This window comes from Monodelphis domestica, chromosome 2 (assembly GCF_027887165.1).
Source record: "Monodelphis domestica isolate mMonDom1 chromosome 2, mMonDom1.pri, whole genome shotgun sequence".
NCBI classification, from domain to species: Eukaryota; Metazoa; Chordata; class Mammalia; order Didelphimorphia; family Didelphidae; genus Monodelphis; species Monodelphis domestica.
The window spans coordinates 221,153,041-221,170,824 of NC_077228.1; the positions used below are offsets into that span (position 1 = coordinate 221,153,041).

Consider the following 17,784-nt stretch of genomic DNA (forward strand, 5'->3'; position numbering starts at 1 on the left):
AATAATTTGACACGTTTAGAAAGACAGATTAAGGAGCTCAAGAATTCACTTAGTTTATACCCAAAATGCTTACCTGCTTTTCAGCAAATGAGGTTCAGGTATAAAAGTCCTTTAGTTTTCATCCTACATGTCCCTGAGGCCAGGTGGTCCTAGTAGGTTTCAATCCTCCCAGGCCCTACACTATTCTTTTTGAAACCTGGAGATGGGAAATAGCACGGGAGAATCCTGCTCTCTTCTCTTGCTTTCTGAATACCACTGAGCTCAGACAAAAGCAACTGGGCTTTCAGCTTCACTTTGGTGAATTGGCACTTTATTTTCTCAGCTCCCATGCCTACATGGAGAAGTCAGCCTTGCCAAGGATGGCATACACAAACAAAGAATGAAAAGAAAGAGGAAATGTTTATGTTTCTTCTTATCAACGTTTATGACTTTTGTCTGAATCAAAGTTTTACATTTGTCACTACTTGATGAAATTTATGATTCCTTTGTTTAATAAGTAAACAATTGCTGTGATACTTAAAGGAGTCACAGGGCACTGTGCTACCCTTGTGGACAAGTCACTTGTAAACACTATCTATTAGTTTTATTCACCACTATAACACATATAGGGCTTGTAGAAATCCCAATTTTATATTAAATATTATGGCCATATCATCTTGACTCAAGTTCCTAAAGAAAAGAGTTTATTGTCTAGAACCATTTTATTTGCATTATTAAGAAAGCTGCTCTGTTTGCATTGGTAAGCCAAAGAAAACATCAGGAATAGCAAGAAAGATATAAGAATTTTGTCCAAAACTCTCCTGAAAAACTACTGGGAGGCTCTTGTTTTGTTTTAATGTGAATAAGCAGGGTGCTGACCAATCACTTTTTGTTCCTATAGAAGAGAGAACAGAAGACCATTTGCAGGAAGAAAGTCCTTGTCAATGTCTAGGTCTTCCATTATAAAGATTTTTACTGATAAAGAACAAAGCAAACCAGAGACATCAAGAAGCATCTATCTCCAAAGATAGCTATGAATTGGAACTAGTACATTCTTCAGGGCCCCGTAAAATCTTCATTCTTTAGGAAGCCTTTCCTGACCACTCTAGTCTATCATTATGCCTCTGTCTTCTGAATTTCCTTAAAATTCATTGTCTCTGCCTGCCATTTGACACTCTACTCCTTGATACCCCTTATATATCATTACTTCATATGGTTCATATGATTTTTTAAAGGAGATTGTCAACTTCTTGAGGACACCTTGTTGTTCAGGCATGTCTGACTCTTCATGACCCTGTTTAGGGTTTTCTTGGCAAAGATAGTGGAGTGGTTTTCCACTTCCTTCTCCAGCTTACTTTATAGATGAGGAAACTGAGGTAAAGGATTAAGTGACTTGCCCAGGATCACATAGCTAGTTAGTGTCTGAGGCCAGATTTGAACTCAGAAAAATGAGTCTTCCTGACACCAGACCCAGGACACTATTCACTGTGCCACCTAGCTAACTTCTTTCTTTTAAATATAATTTTAAACTTTAGTAGCTTAAAACTAATGAAATTTGTAACAGCTTTAAGCTTTGTTGTTCAGTCATATCTGACTCTTTGTAATCCCATTTGGGTGTTCTTAGCAAAGATTCTAGATTGGTTTGCCATTTCTTCTCTAGCTCATTTTATAGATGAGGAAATTGAGGTAAATCGAGTTGTGTGACTTGCCCTGGATCATATAGCTAGTAAGTATCTGAGGCCTGATTTGAAGTTAGGACTGTCTTCCTATCTTGTCCATTTACCTGTCCTATCTTAAGGACAGAGGCCACCTAATTTATTTCTCCTCAAAGAGGTCTTATGACTTAGTGAAAAGATTAGCTTGGAAGTTAGAAAGACTGGGAATCCTTTCATCTTTGACAATTTCTACCTATGAAATCCAAAGAAAGTCAAGTAGCCTCTCAATTCTCCTAGGGAACTTTGAAAGTCTAAGTTGTTCAGTAATTGCTGATCTATATAGAAAGAGGGTGGCTTTTTCACTGTGACTTCATGGCATCATTAAAATCTGAGATCTGAATGAATAAAAAGCTATACCCTGGATCACAGTGCTTTCCCATTAGAGGTTTTTCATGAATCTCAATTGAATGAATTGATAAAGTGAAATCATATATAATTAATGGACTCACAGGAATTTACTATAATTATGCAGGTCACTAGTGATCATTATTTATTGCTGGTATAACTATAGAAAGCATAAGAGATTGGGCTATTTTCTTTTTCATTTCATCATTGGTGTATTTTTTGGAGAATTTTCAGTTTCCTCTTTCTCTCATGAGTTTAGAGTCAAAAAATTCCAGTTATATGAGGTTTTCATGTACATAAGCCCCTAGCTGTATGACTGCCAGAACTAAAATCACCTGTGGTGGATAGAGAACTGTTTCTTCACTATCATCAGAGCAAATGACCTGGTTTTTCTTTTCTTCTTTTTCAAATTGTTTCTTATTCTTTTCTTCTCCAGAATGAATATGTAGGACTGCAACAGACTTTAGAAACCATCTTCTCCAAACTTCTCACATTTAGGATTTGTAATCACTTCTCAATATCCTTGATTTCTTTTTTTTTTTTAATATATTTTATTTGATCATTTCCAAGCATTATTCGTTAAAGACATAGATCATGTTCTTTTCCTCCCCCCCACCCCCCATAGCCGACGAGTAAGTCCACTGGGCATTAGATGTTTTCTTGATTTGAACCCATTGCTTTGTTGATAGTATTTGCATTAGAGTGTTCATTTAGAGTCTCTCCTCTGTCATGTCCCCTCAACCTCTGTATTCAGGCAGTTGCTTTTTCTCGGTGTTTCCACTCCCATAGTTTATCCTTTGCTTATGAATGGTGTTTTTTTCTCCTGGATCCCTGCAAGTTGTTCAGGGACATTACACCGCCACTAATGGAGAAGTCCATTACGTTCAATTATACCACAGTGTATTAGTCTCTGTGTACAATGTTCTCCTGGTTCTGCTCCTCTCGCTCTGCATCACTTCCTGGAGGTTGTTCCAGTCTCCATGGAACTCCTCCACTTTATTATTCCTTTTAGCACAATAGTATTCCATCACCAACATATACCACAGTTTGTTCAGCCATTCCCCAATTGATGGGCATCCCCTCGTTTTCCAGTTTTTGGCCACCACAAAGAGCGCAGCTATGAATATTTTTGTACAAGTCTTTTTGTCCATTATCTCTTTGGGGTACAGACCCAGCAGTGCTATTGCTGGGTCAAAGGGTAGATATTCTTTTGTCACCCTTTGGGCATAGTTCCAAATTGCCCTCCAGAATGGTTGGATCAGTTCACAACTCCACCAGCAATGCATGAATGTCCCTACTTTGCCACATCCCCTCCAGCATTCATTACTTTCCTTTGCTGTTATGTTAGCCAATCTGCTAGGTGTGAGGTGATACCTCAGAGTAGTTTTGATTTGCATCTCTCTGATTATAAGAGATTTAGAACACTTCTTCATGTGCTTCTTAATAGTTTTGATTTCTTTATCTGAGAACTGCCTATCCATTTCCCTTGCCCATTTATCAATTGGAGAATGGCTTGATTTTTTGTACAATTGATTTAGCTCATTATAAATATGAGTAATTAAACCTTTGTCAGAGGTTTCTATGAAGATTTTTTCCCAATTTGTTGTTTCCCTTCTGATTTTAGTTACGTTGGTTTTGTTTGTACAAAAGCTTTTTAGTTTGATGTAGTCAAAATTATTTATTTTACATTTTGTGATTCTTTCTATATCTTGCTTGGTTTTAAAGTCTTTGCCCTCCCAAAGGGTTGACATGTATACTATTCTGTGTTTACCCAATTTACTTATGGTTTCCTTCTTTATGTTTAAGTCACTCACCCATTTTGAATTTATTTTGGTTTAGGGTGTGAGGTGTTGATCTATTCCTAGTCTCTCCCACACTGTCTTCCAATTTTCCCAACAGTTTTTATCGAATAGTGGATTTTTGTCCCCAAAGCTGGGATCTTTGGGTTTATCGTATACTATCTTGCTGAGGTCGCTTTCCCCCAGTCTATTCCACTGATCTTCCTTTCTGTTTCTTAGCCAGTACCAAATTGTTTTGATGACTGCTGCTTTGTAATATAGTTTTAGGTCAGGGACTGCAAGGCCCCCATCATATGTGTTTTTTTTTTTCATTATTTCCCTGGATATCCTTGATCTTTTGTTCTTCCAAATGAACTTTGTTATGGTTTTTTCTAAATCAGTGCTCAATATCCTTGATTTCTAATGGATTCAATCAGCTCTAATTCTTACCTCTCTAAGTTGTGAAGTCACTGAAATGTTATTCTTAGTCAGGAATGTGTGAATTCAAATCCTCACTAACTGTGTGATCCTGGGTACTTAACTTCTCTCAGCCTCAATTTCTTCATCTGTAAAATAAGGATAATGCTACCATCAATATAAAAAAAAAGTTGCTGTGAAGATTAAATAAGATGAAATATATAAAGTTCTATTTAAATTCTAAAATTTTACATAAGTGCCAATTATCATTTGTATTATCACTATTATTATTTTTCCATCTTTACTAAGAAATAAAAAAGAAATAGTTTTACAAACATCAGAAAAGGAAGCTAGAACTAAAGAAAAAAAAATCTAAGAGCTTTTCAAAGATACTTCCCCAAAACAGTGATTCTTGAACCACCCTAAATTTGGAGACTGAAATATAGTCATTTCATTTTTCTAGTTAACTTGGCTATAACAGAATATTGATTCTTTAAGTGGCATGCATTCCAGGAAAATAATATCATTATACCTATTAGCTTCTCTAGTTACTTTCAAGCTGCTGGACCTGCCTTCAAACTTTCTTCTCCTTTGTTTCCTTAAAAGTGAAAATAAAACAAAATCATGTCTCAAGCCCAGCAAATTTCTAAGCTTACAATAGAAAATTAAAAGAAGCATTTGATCATTTTTGTCAGTGTTGTTGTCATAAAATATTTCCTCCCTATTTAGAAATCATTGGCCGACTATGCTCCTGAAAGTTATATGTGTGCTATGGCCTTTTGTTTCCCAGTTCAAAGATGTTTGCCCCCATTTCTTGTTTTAACTTCAGAGCTTCCTCATAAATAAATACCATTATTCTAGACCAAGTCATCCTCAGACAGCAAGATAATTGGGTTGGCTATTGTTCAGAAAGAGTTAAATATGTATCATATGGAACAGATCATTAACACAAAGTATCTACCTTATTCATGCTATTTCATTGTTTATGTTCTCTGCAAGTTACAAAGAAAGCAGAAAAAGAGAACCCTCACCATTACCAAATCTTTGTCTATAGCTTTTTCACTTTAAAATCCCATGGTGAATTTAATACTGAAATCACTAAGGGTGAGAACACAGGAACAAAGGCTTTTGAACTTCCTGATTTTAGGACCAGGAAAATTAATCTCTGATGATGGCTTCAGAAAACAATATTGTGTTAGGAATATATGACATGTTAAAGCTATATTAAATATGAGTTTTCAAGCTGATAGATGACAAGTAAAGCTGGTTTGTTTTTCCAGAGGGGAGGAAAAAGAAACACATCCAGAGGTCTTGTCCAGATAAGATGGAAAGCACAGGTCATTTTTTATACTATGGAATGTCCCTCCCTTTGCAACTGCTCCTCCCTGACCCACAACCTTCTTTGAGAAGCTATGGGGGCCTGGGATTAAGGAAGTGAGAGAGGAAATTAGAAGATTCAGCTATTGCAATGAGGTGCCAAGATCAAGGTCAGGAAGAATGGGGTTCAGGGAACTGCAGGGGCTGCATAGCTCCTTGTTGGGATTTGCTGCTGAGACCATTCACTCCACTCCACCTCATTATGAGCTGATCAAGGCCAGAAGTGATCAGAAGTCTTCATTCCAGCCAATGACCAGATTAACTCTAGATTCTAAATTCCCAAACTGATTTAAGATCCTAAATCTACTTAGATTTGGAGTTGAGATTTAAATGAGCATTCTTTATTCAAAAATTTTCTGTGGAAGAGAACTAAGAACAAGCTCAAAATGAACATTTCCTGAAAAGATCTAATCTACCTTGATCCTATGTTTGAGGGAACTTGTGAGGGTTGGGAATTTTGAAGGTTTTCAGCAACATCTTGTAAATATCCTTATTATGTTTTATTCTCCAGTTGTAATATGTTCTTTTTTAAAAAAATCCTTACCTTCCTTCTTAAAATCAACACTATGTATTGGTTCCAAGAAAAGTGCTAAGAGTGAGGCAAAGGGGGCTAAGTGATTTGCCCTGGGTTATACAGCTAGGAAGTGCCTGAGGTCATATTTGAACCCAGGCTTTCCTGTTTGTAGGCCTGGCCTTCTATCCACTGAGCTACTTCACTGTGCCCCTGCAATATGTTATTTATTTGCTTATTGAATCTTCATTATTATCTCTTTGACCCTGCAATTAATTTTGTTTGTGCTACTTAAATGAAAATCTGTCAACACAGTCTCTTCACCTGTTGCTTTTTGTCTACCTTAGTCCAGGTTCCTGGAATTTATTAAATTATTTATTGTTTCTATATATTGAGCAATCTATCATTTATCAATATTTACTTTTCTCCTCTATAACCTTTATCTTTCCTTACCCATTTTAAGTGTTTCATAATCTTCTCTTTGAACTCCAACCTCATATTTGAAATAACATTCTTTTGCTGTGCCCTTTTCCAGTTTGCCTTTGCATTGAATTTATTACTTCTTTTCTCTTCTAAATTATTCTGAATTCTATATTCTGATTCATATGATATGTCTTTAAATTTGTTCCTTATTTTCTCTGTATCTTTCGAGAGTAGAGCTTCTAAATTACCAAATTTGAATATCCTTTATCCCACTTTCTATATTTATTGTATTTGTGATGTTTTGGAATCCCCTTTTTTCAATACCATTTCTTACTCATGGAAATATTAATTCATGAAGGAAATCAAGTCAAATGAAAACTATGTAATACTTTGGGAATCACATAATTTTGTAAATCATAAGGTACAATCCTACTTCCTGCCCTTGTCATGATCACTCTACTCTAAGATCAGCTGACACTCTCTGCTGGCTGCCCTTGCAAACTCATTCATCTTCCCTCCTGGAGAAGAAAGTAGTCCTGGGAGATACAATTTTTTTCAGAAGAGGTGATCTCCTAAATACTGCTTCCCATACTCAAACCCTTTGTAAGCTTCCTATCTTTTACCTCTTCTTGAAAGCACATACCTCATCCATTTTAAGAATATTCTTTAGTACCACCATTTTATATTGCATTCCAGGGAAGGAACTTTCTTTGCCTTTCCATCCTCTTTTTCAAGTCATTTTTGTCCCTTTATGACCTCTTTGTTCTTTTTGTATCACATCAAACACTTGAAATAATATCACCTCTAAGCATAAAATTTAATTACTTGGAGCTTTCTGGATAATTGTTCATATTTGCTTTTAGTTGTTTGAAGTGTTTATAAGTCAAATATGTTCATTTTTGTTTGGGGGAGATTGGGGAAGAGCAGGCAGGATTATCTCAAATGACTTTTTTTAATGAATCTTTAAAACTGATGACTAAGTTCACTTTTGAAGGTTGTTTTATTTTAGATTGCAACTAGAATTTATTGGATTTTTGGCATATTCTACTGGAATTCTTTTTTGTATTTTTTATTAAAACTGTGAAATGTAATCATTTTGTGACTTGAAAGTTTAGGTATATATTTTTCCTAGTAGTTACTCATGGTTTTGATTGATTAGGATTTTATTATATGTATTCAAAGGTTCCAGAGTTTCTATATTTTGATATACCAACGTTCTATTGAGAGACTAATGCTATTTAAGTTATCTCCACACAGCTTACTTTCAAAAATCAGTTATTTTCTCATGTCTCTAATACCCTTCACATTTCAGTTGATTAATAAGAATCTGCTGTTAATTATTTAGAACATATATATACTTTTAAATTTTGTTCCCTTTTACTTCTATTCTGCCAATTTTCTTCTATTTTTGTATTCCAAATCTATTATTCTCCCTCAGAGGTCCTAATTCTTTAAAGATATTTCTGTTGAGTATTCAGTTTTTTTCCCCATCTGGGTATGTTTTTAATTCTATCTTGAGAGTTCTGATTTTCAAATTAATTTAATTTTTAATATCCTCTTTTAAAGTTTTTATTTCTCTTTTGAACTGTTCTTTTATTTCCCACCTTCCACAAACATGATATATAACCCCATATATATATAGTATTCTATAATATATAGGACATCTACAGAATTCCTTTTTTCATCAGAGAACTTAGGTTGGATTTACCGCATATTATTACAAGAAAATTCATTTGAATATGCCTTGCTTCCTAATGTTGCATGGTATGGAAATCTTACCCAGATTTTATTTTTAATTAATACATTAGCTAATAATCTTAATTAATCTTCTTCTCCTTAGATGCAGAAGCTTTTATCCTCTCTGCTCTGGGATTGCTCTGTGCTGCTCACCTCTTCATTCCTACCCACTCTGATACATCTCCCTTTCCTTTATGTGTCTTGGCAGACTCAGTGTCTAATTTAGTCTCTGGTATTAGAGGTTCAGGCTGAGTCAGTCTCATGAGGGGACTTGGCCAGGACCTACACAGATCTTAAAGCACAAATCCTATGAGTTTAGTTCTGTTCACACTGTTTAATATATGAATGGGTTGATAAGTGGGGACTAGGAGTGAGACTTTTAAGTAACTAAGTTCTTCACTATCATTTCATTTATTTATTTTTCTTAATGTTGTAGAGTATTTCTGTTTTCTTATCTAATAGTCTAATTTAATTGACAAAATCTGGAGCATAATTCTTTATTTCTTTTTCTTAACATGGTTTAGAAAAAAGGTTAGCAATATTTGCATAACTTGACTTGCTATCCCCCTTTTGAGGGGAAAAATGTAGATTTACAGTTAGGTGACTTGAGTTCAAATCCTATATGTGCTTCAGTTTACCTTTATCATCTTTATTAAGTCAATTACCCTTACTAAGCTTCATTTTCTTCATCCCTAATAATTGTGAGGGGGAGGAAGGACACTGAACTAAATGGCTTCTAAACTAATGTGCAGTTTGAAATCTAATCCATCTCTGTGATCTAATGGTACAGCAGAATAACAAAATCTAATATGAAAGCTACTAGAGGAGTTTGTAATACATCTCTATGTCTCTAAAGAAAATTTAAGGCAAATGAAGATTTGCTCTATTTTTGAAGTTTCCCAAATAAATTGATTCTAAAGATTCCTTTTAATTCAGTCTAAAGTTCAATAATGCTCACTTTCCTGAATTAACAAGCTTTCTGAATTTTCACAGTATCACCAATTTCATTCTGAGTTTTTTCATTGCCTGACCACTAAATGTAATTTGTGGCTAAAGTGCTGAAATCCCTCCCTGCCCCCAAAAAGATTTATTTAAAGGAAGTCTCTAGCAGATATTTGGGTCACAAATCACATTCTTCTATTAGAAAGGAGACAGAGGGAGATGTGCAGGGTACTCCACTCCTTTCTTTCTGCGGAACTGCATATTTTAAGGAACAAATCCCCAGTGAGATCATGTCTCATTTGAGTTTGAACCAAAAGCTCACTATCCATGAGCGTAGCAAGAAAAATGCACATAAAGTGCCCAGGAATTCTTTCCTCTGTTTTACTTCTGAAATTAACCTTGTGTAAATCAGGCCTGTGAAATGAACATTCCATATCGTAAAATGAGGTTAAAAATATGAATGGGATGCAGAGGAGAAGAACAGAAGGATAATTTGGTTAGGTAACTCTACCTCCTTTAAGATCACAACAAGGACCTTTTCTTGCCACCTGGGTCAGACATTAAAATGGGCTTCTCTGGTCATGCCTCTCTAGGTTAAATATGGAGTTGAGCAATTGTTTACCAAATTTGGTCAAGGGTAGAAGTCAGTCTAGAAACTTGATGCCAAAATATTGCTAAATTTGGACCTGAAAATATCTCCATTGGTGCTATGTACATGATGACCATCCCTTTCTCTCAAAAAGATTTTTAATAAAATGTCTAAGTCCATGTAGTCCATCTATTTTTTTTTAAATTTGAGGGTATTTTTCAACTTTAAGGAAATAAAAGTGCTGTTTTTTCTTTATTATTTTTCTTTAGGCTAATAAAAATGAATGACTATCAAAAACATATTGATTTTTATCTTTGTGACTATGGTTAAGAGGAAAAGATAAGGATTATTTCAATTGTTTAAATCTAGAAGAAGTCTTGAGGAACATCTAATTCACTCACTTCATATTTTGTTTTTGTTTTTTTAAACCCTTACCTTCCATCTTGGAATCAATCCTGGGTATTGGTTCCAAGGCAGAAGAGTGATAAGGGCTAGGCAATGAGGATTAAGTGACTTGCCCAGGGTCACACAGCTAGGAAGTGTCTGAGGCCAGATTTGAATCCAGGACCTCCCATCTCTGGGCCTGGCTCTCAATGCACTGAGGTATCCAGCTGGCCCCTCACTTCATGTTATAGATGAGGAAAATGAAGTCCCAAGAAGTTAAATGATTTGTCCCAGTTCATACATAAGGTAAGTAGCAAAAATGAGATTTGAATGAAGTTTCTATGCTCCAAATCCAGCGGTCTTACCACTTCATTTAGATATGTGTATCATCTGAACAGTCTAGGAAGCAACAGAAAATGTGGAAGAAAACTCACTCAGCACCTGCTGAATCTAACCTGAAATCCCTCTTATAGCCATGTTTGTAAGATAATTCCTTTATTTAAAAAGTCACCATATCTTTCACCTTTTCTTATTGTTTGATCATTTTTCAGTCACTCTTTGTGACTCCATTTGAGGTGTTTTGGTCAAAGTTACTACTCATTTTATAAAGAAGGACAGTCAAACAGAGTTAAAATGCTTTGTCTAGGGTTCCACAGTTAGTGTTTCAAGTCAGATTTGAACTTGGGGAAAGGAGTCCTCCTTACTCCCTGGGCCAGCTCTCTATCCTCTGCACCACTGGCTGCCTCTATCCATGTGTGAATAGTATTCTCTCTATCTTGTTTCTTTTCCTAAATGCCTGTCTAAAAAGAGACAAATGGAAAAACAGCCCTGGTTTCTGGCAGTGCTGTTCAATATGTAAAAGCTTTGGTCTCTGTGTGTCTCCAGAGAAAGATTGAAGGATGCTAAATCAATAAGCTTAAAAGCTTTCTGCTTTCATCTTTGCTCCCTCACCACCCACAGATGTCAAACACAGAGTAAAACACCCACACCAGTCACACACAAAGTAAGAGAATAGATTACAGAGAGGAAATTAAATGAGAGTCAGTTCTCATTTCTCCAGGTTTCTCCAGTTCTGCTTTCTTTGGAAGGTGTGGAATTTCTTTTTTACTTTTACCTCCCACAATTTGATAGGCTGTTTGACATTTCATAGGATTTTTTGCCAGTGTTATACTTACTTATAACGCAATAAACAGGATGCACATTTATTACCTGGGATTCATTTGTGTATTTTGAAAGATGTAAACAATAAGCAAATGAAAAGAAGAGGATATCCGGACCTTAAACTTACATTCTATTCTTTTTAGAAAGCAATTGCATTCTATGAGGAATCCTTTATTACTTTTCAACCTTTTTAATGTGGTGGAAAAAAACTCTATTGTTTCAACTGTATATTCCTTTCTGATTGCTTAAAAATTCACATTTGTTTTCCACAGATGCTTTTCTATTGATCAAACAACTTCTAAAGTTGTAACAATGTTTTAAAGAAATTTTGGAAATCTTTTTTATTTTAAAGATATTAAAAAATTTTTATTTTAAAGATATCTTAAAGAAATTATGGAAATCTCAAAGCAGATGCTTTATGGTATACTTAATAATGAGAAAAAGAGGCAATTTAACAAACATCTTGGCTGGAGGCCCTTAGTGTTAGGAAGACTTTAACTTCAAGATGTGCTTCTGACAAGCTCCATTACTACAGGGAAATCACTCTATACTTTTATTAGCCTGAAGCAACTCTTAAAAAAAAACAAGTTGTTAATCTGCATCAATGGAATTGGCTTCTAAACCACAAACTCCTCACATTTAATAGCTAGAATTTATGTATATTATAAGGTTTGCATTTATTAGCTCATTTCAACCTCACAACATTTTTGTGAAGTGGATGCTATTTTTATCCCCATTTTACAAATAGGAAATCAAGGCTGAGAAAAGTTTATGGACTTGCCCAGGGTCAGGTAGCTCATAAATGTGTGAAGAAAGATTTGAACTCAAGTCTTCCTGATTCCACATCTACCACCCTAGCTACTTATGAGATCATAAGCTCATACTCAATTAACTAGAAGTCTAAGGATATAGTCTACTTTTTTCCCCTAAGCTCTATGTTTTTCTAAGTTTGTTTTCAAAACTTTGATCAGTCTTCATTATATTTTCCATCCCACCTCAAACTCTTGGTCATGAATAAAAATCTTTTACTGAAAGCATCCTCCAATCCCTATTAATTCTGGATCTTTTCTTCTTTTTTTTATTTAACTTGCTTTCTATACATTTGTTTTCAGGTTGTCTCCCCTATTTGATTGTAAGCTCCTTGTGGACAGAGACTGTTTTTTGCCTCTTTTTGTATCCCTATCATTTAATAGAGAGCCTGGCACATAATAGGTGCAAAATAAACGTTTTTCCATGAGTTCAGGGCCAGCCTTGCTCATGGCTTAGGGGGTCCTCAGTCAGATGTGACAATGAAGGTGTAAATGAGTGATGGAAGACAGCTTATGTATATCAGCCTGGAGCCAAACTTTGCATGGAACTGCTTCACCAGGCCCAGGATTGGCTTTTATTTTTATAGACCAATGAATACATATTTTTTGGCATACAGCTACATTACTCAACATATATGTTCAAGGCATGTAATTGGATAAGTGATACATTAACTTTTAACAAATCATTTGATTGACATTCTGTGATCATTCTACATACTTATATTGTTACTATTGATTTTGACAACATACACAAAGCTTTTGTAAAAGATAAATGATTCTGTCACAGGTGATGTAGCTAGAGGTCAGTTTTTTCATTAACCTGTGAGGTGCTTGAGCTTGTGGACAATCAAATAAAATCATTTATTACTTTTAATAAAAATAGATAATCAATCAGAAGTTCTAGAGACAATCAACAAACACTGCAGCCAGTTGAGGGATCAAAGAGGTAATAGAAACAAAACTTACTTTTAATATTGGGCTAATCTTATTTCAGTGTTTCATGGGGGAATTTCCAAGATGTATTTCGGTTGGTAAATCAAGTCACCGAGGTATGGTATACTAAGGCATGGTGTACAAGCCTCTCCCTAGGATGATTGATGTACTGTCGTAGGAGAATTTGTTTTGTTTGTGGGAATGGGGAATTTCTGAGCACAGCTTTGTTTGAAGTTATATGCATAAGCAGAGGTTAACCCATGATAGACTTTTAGGTTTGGTTTTGTAAGTATGATCTTTTGGTGATATTCTGGGGGGATAACGTACAAGTATTTTGCTCTCATATGATTTTTCCTGAAGCTAGGGAGAGAATAATAATCATAGCAATTCCATTGTAAGGGATGTTAGTGAGAGAAGTCACATAGAGGGAGGGCTGTGGCTTCCAGTCCCCACCTATGACCATGTCAGACAGTGTGAGTTTGACAGCTCCCAACAATGTTTATGGTTTGATTGATACTTAAGAACTTATTCTTGGTGACCTTCATATCATTCCGATTTCTCAATTCCTTGACCACCCCTTTAAGGGTAGTAAAGGTAGTAAAATCCATATATTCTTAGGATTACAGAGTTAAAAGGAGTCTATGACATCTGAGAAAATTAATTTCAGGAGTACGGAAAGTGAGGGTCAAGGTGGTTAAATGACATGTACAATTATTAATTTTAGAGGTAGGATTTGAACCCAGCTCCTATAGTTCCAGAGAGAGTCCTTTTTTGACTGTGCCATTCTGTCTCCCACCTCTGATCCACTCTAGCCACTTACTAGTAGTTATATCTTAGTCATGGGGTTTAACCTCAACTGGATGATGTTTGCTATAAGACATTTCTTCTAATCGTCTTTTCACATTTTGTTTTTATTCCTAGTGCTTGGCAAAATTCTTGAAACCCAGTAGACAATAAATGCTTATTGATTGGTTCTATGTATTTCTCACAGTGATTCTTCTGAAGCTTTGTCTTTACTCATAAAACATTTAATCCTACCTCAACCTTCCCATTCCCTACTCAGTTTCAGTTGCATTTCCTACTTTACTGAGCAGGTTGAAGTCATTACATGTGATCTCCCTCAACAATCCTTTATCTTGTGGAGATTTTATTCTCATTCATTATCTCCAATTTTGCCCCTTCTGAGAACATGGTGTTCCACCTCTTTGTTAGAACTTCTCCTTTTCATACATCTTTTATCTCAGCTTCCTTCTTTCTTGAGTTTACTTCATCCATAATTTTTCTATATTTCATTCCTTTTCAAATGCTCCTTCTCTATTGCCTAACAACTTGTTTTGCTTTCCTCTATACTATACTGTGATAAACTAATAATAACAAAAAAGCTTTCTATGACCCTTGCTGCCAACATGTTATACTCTTATCTAACTCCTTCCTTCTTCTACCAAACTTCATGAAATATTAGTACCAGCTTCTGCTTCATCTTTCATTAACTGTTTGGCCCCTTATAATGTACCTTCTGGTCTTGTGTTCCCTTTGAATATCACCTCTAATTTTATTTCCAAAATCTAGCCGCTTTTTATTATTACCAGTAATTTTTATTTCCAAAATCCAGGAACTTTTCCTTTAATCTGTATGTGTATATATGTGTGTGTGTGTGTGTGTATGTGTGTGTGTGTGTGTGTGTGTGTGTACAAGCATATGCTTTATATATCTATATCTAAAACATTTATTCTGGAGTCAGAGGATCTGGATTTAAACATCACCTCCAAAATTACCTTTATGATCTTACTTGTCCTTAATTGTAAATTAATAAATATTTGACCTTGAGCATATTTCCTCATTTACTAAATGAGGAGGTGGTACTAGATGGTCTTATAGTCTTATATACTTTTTAACTCTGTATCTAAATCTCTCTTGTTACCCCACAACTGCACTAGACATTATTAACCAACTTATTTTTAAAAAGAAGAAATATTGAACCATTTTGTTTTTATATCAAACTCCCTTTTGGAAATACTTCCTATCCATCTATATATCTACTCAAATAGCCTACCCTTTTTTTCTGTTCTGATCTCTCCTTTCTAATATCCTAGATGAATACATTTTCCAAGGCCTTTTTCTTTTTCCTTTCTCTACTATTTCTCTTTTCTCATTTTACCTCTTGATCATTTCATCCAGGAAGGATATAGTTGGATATAGAAATCTATCTTCCCAAATGGGGAAATAAAAGAGGAAGGAATAAGAGAAGAGTAGGGGGGGGGGAATAAAGGGAAGTCAGATTAAGGGAGGCAATGTGAGAAGCAAAACAGACTTTTGAGAATGGACAGGTCTAAAAAAGAGATAAAAGATAAACAAGAAAATAGGATGGAGAAAAATACAGTTAGAAGTCTTAACTGTGAATGTGAATGGGATGAGTTCATACATAAAATTGAAGTAGATAACAGAATGGATTAGAAACCAGAATCTAAAAATATGTTTATAAGAGACACACTTGAAACAGAAAAACATACTTTCACTTAAAATAAGGGCCTAAAGTTAATTATGCTACAGCTGAAGTATTAAAAAAAAGACAAGAAAGGCAGAGTCAAGATGGAAGACTAGAAGGAGCAGAAGTTCAGACCTCTGAATACGCTTACTTACTGATCACAAACTGAATACTCCTAGGGGACTGAAAATCAAACTTAACAACAAGACAGAGCCAAGGAACCCTCCTGCTGGACTTAATTCAAAAGGTATGCCCTCCCACCTCCCCGAAAAGCTGGAATCTGAGAACACTCGGGTTTATGGGGAAAACAGAAGGAAGGTCTCAGGACACATCCTCCCCTCCCACCCAGAGTGCTGAGACTCAAGCAGCAGTGGAAACTTCTGGGCAGGCAAAGGTGCTGATCTGGAGTGTACCTTTTAGCACCAAGTTCAGAGCATCCAACACAGATAGTGGGGAAGGAGCCAGAGAGGGAGCATAGACCTGTCAGCCTGGCCAGAGCTGTGGAGATCCTACATATTTGCTATAGCCTTCCAGGAGGTTTTGGACTCAGAGCACACCCAGACCAACTAAGCTGAACTTAATACTATCAAAAGTCTCCAGAACTCAGGGAAGTCCAGGCTCCATACCCATCATCATTGACTGCTGGACTTTAATCTAATCAAAAGCCTCCAGAGAACAGGGAAGCTCAAACCTCCAACAACCCTCCCCCAGAGACTATACCAAGAGATCTTCTGTTAAAGCTCCAAGAGGGGAGACTGACAGAAGCCCCCAAAACCACAAAAATGTAAGGAGCAAGAGGACAGACAAATATGGGGAGTAAAGAAGGGGTGAATATGAGCAGAAAAAGAAGAAAGAAACTACAATAGACAGTTTCTACTCAGCAAACGGAACAGAGGGGGAGAGATCAGCAAACGATAAATCATAAATCCCAGCGAATTGGATACAGGCTGTGGAAGAACTCAAAACACAATTAAGAGAGGCTGAAGACAATTGGGAAAAGAACTTAAAAATTAAGATAAGTCATCTGGAAACAGAGGCACTTGAATTGAAATGAGAAAATAGTGTCTTGAAAGGCAAAATCAACCAGCTGGAAAATGAGGCAAAGGAGATGAAAGATGAATTAAAGTCGACCTTCAAAGAAAATCAGACTAGAAGAAAAAGGATGACCAAAAATCCAGGGATGAAATCCAGTCTTTAAGGACCAGAATACAACAACTGGAATTAAGTGACCTCACAAGGCAGCAGGACACAATGTAAAAATAGACTCGAACTCTGGACTTCAATCCCCACAAGCCCTTGCTCCACTTCCCCAAAATGCTTTGTAATCTCATGGAATTCTGAGGTGGGCCAAGATTGAGAAGGGATTTAACCTGATTGCAAAGGCTTTTGGCTCTCTTGGATTTCCATTTTGGAGCACATGTGGCTCTTTCCATAATGTAGATGAGGTCTTGTCTAGGCCTCTCTGGCCTAGGCACATTTTCTTATCATGTATTTTCTTTAATCCTTAACTTTTAATAAACCTCATAAAATGTAATACTCCTTGCAGAGAGAAACTAATTTCTACCTCCCTCAGATGCCTCAGTCTCCCCTAAATTTTAATCTTTACAACTATAAAACAAAATGAAAAGAATGAAAAAAATTGAGGAAAATGTGAAGCATCTCATTCACAAAACAGAAGATTTAGAAAATCATACGAGCAGAGACAATTTAAGAATCATTGGTCTACCAGGAGACCATGACAAAAGAAAAAGCCTGGACATAATACTACAGGAAATTATTAAAGAAAACTGCCCCGATATCCTAGAACAAGAGAGGAAAGTGGAGATTGAAAGAATCCACAGATCACCTCCTGTATTTAATCCCCAACTGCCAACACCCAGGAATGTTAAAGCCAAATTCAAAAACTATCACTACAAAGAACAGATATTACAAGCTGCCAAGAAGAAGTAATTCAGATACCATGGAACAACAGTGAGGATAACACAGTATCTGGCTGCATCCACACTGAAGGACCAAAAGGTATGGAATATGATATTCCAGAAAGCAAGGGAACTAGGTCTCCAATCAAGAATCAACTACCCAGCAAAACTGACTATATTCTTACAGGGGAAAGTATGGTAATACAACACAATAGAACAATTCCAAACATTCACAAACAAAAGACCAGACTTGAACAGAAAATTTGATATCCAAGCACAG

The 17,784-nt window shown here is 35.8% G+C and overlaps 1 protein-coding gene across 6 annotated transcripts in view; it reads right to left on the reverse strand.

Moving 5' to 3' along the window:
- KCNJ16 (potassium inwardly rectifying channel subfamily J member 16) overlaps positions 1 to 17,784 on the reverse strand; it is a 166,512-nt gene that overhangs the window by 51,005 nt on the left and 97,723 nt on the right. For 2 of the 6 annotated variants that reach the window (XM_056817220.1, XM_056817219.1), the window contains exon 2: positions 4,268 to 4,383. The exons of 2 other annotated variants lie outside the window; for them this stretch is intronic. The gene's annotated coding sequence lies outside the window, so the exon portion shown is untranslated. Of the gene's footprint in view, positions 1 to 73; positions 278 to 4,267; positions 4,384 to 4,766; positions 4,833 to 17,784 lie in introns of those variants that run through there. 2 more of the 6 variants (XM_007482718.3, XM_056817222.1) reach the window with 2 other exon arrangements.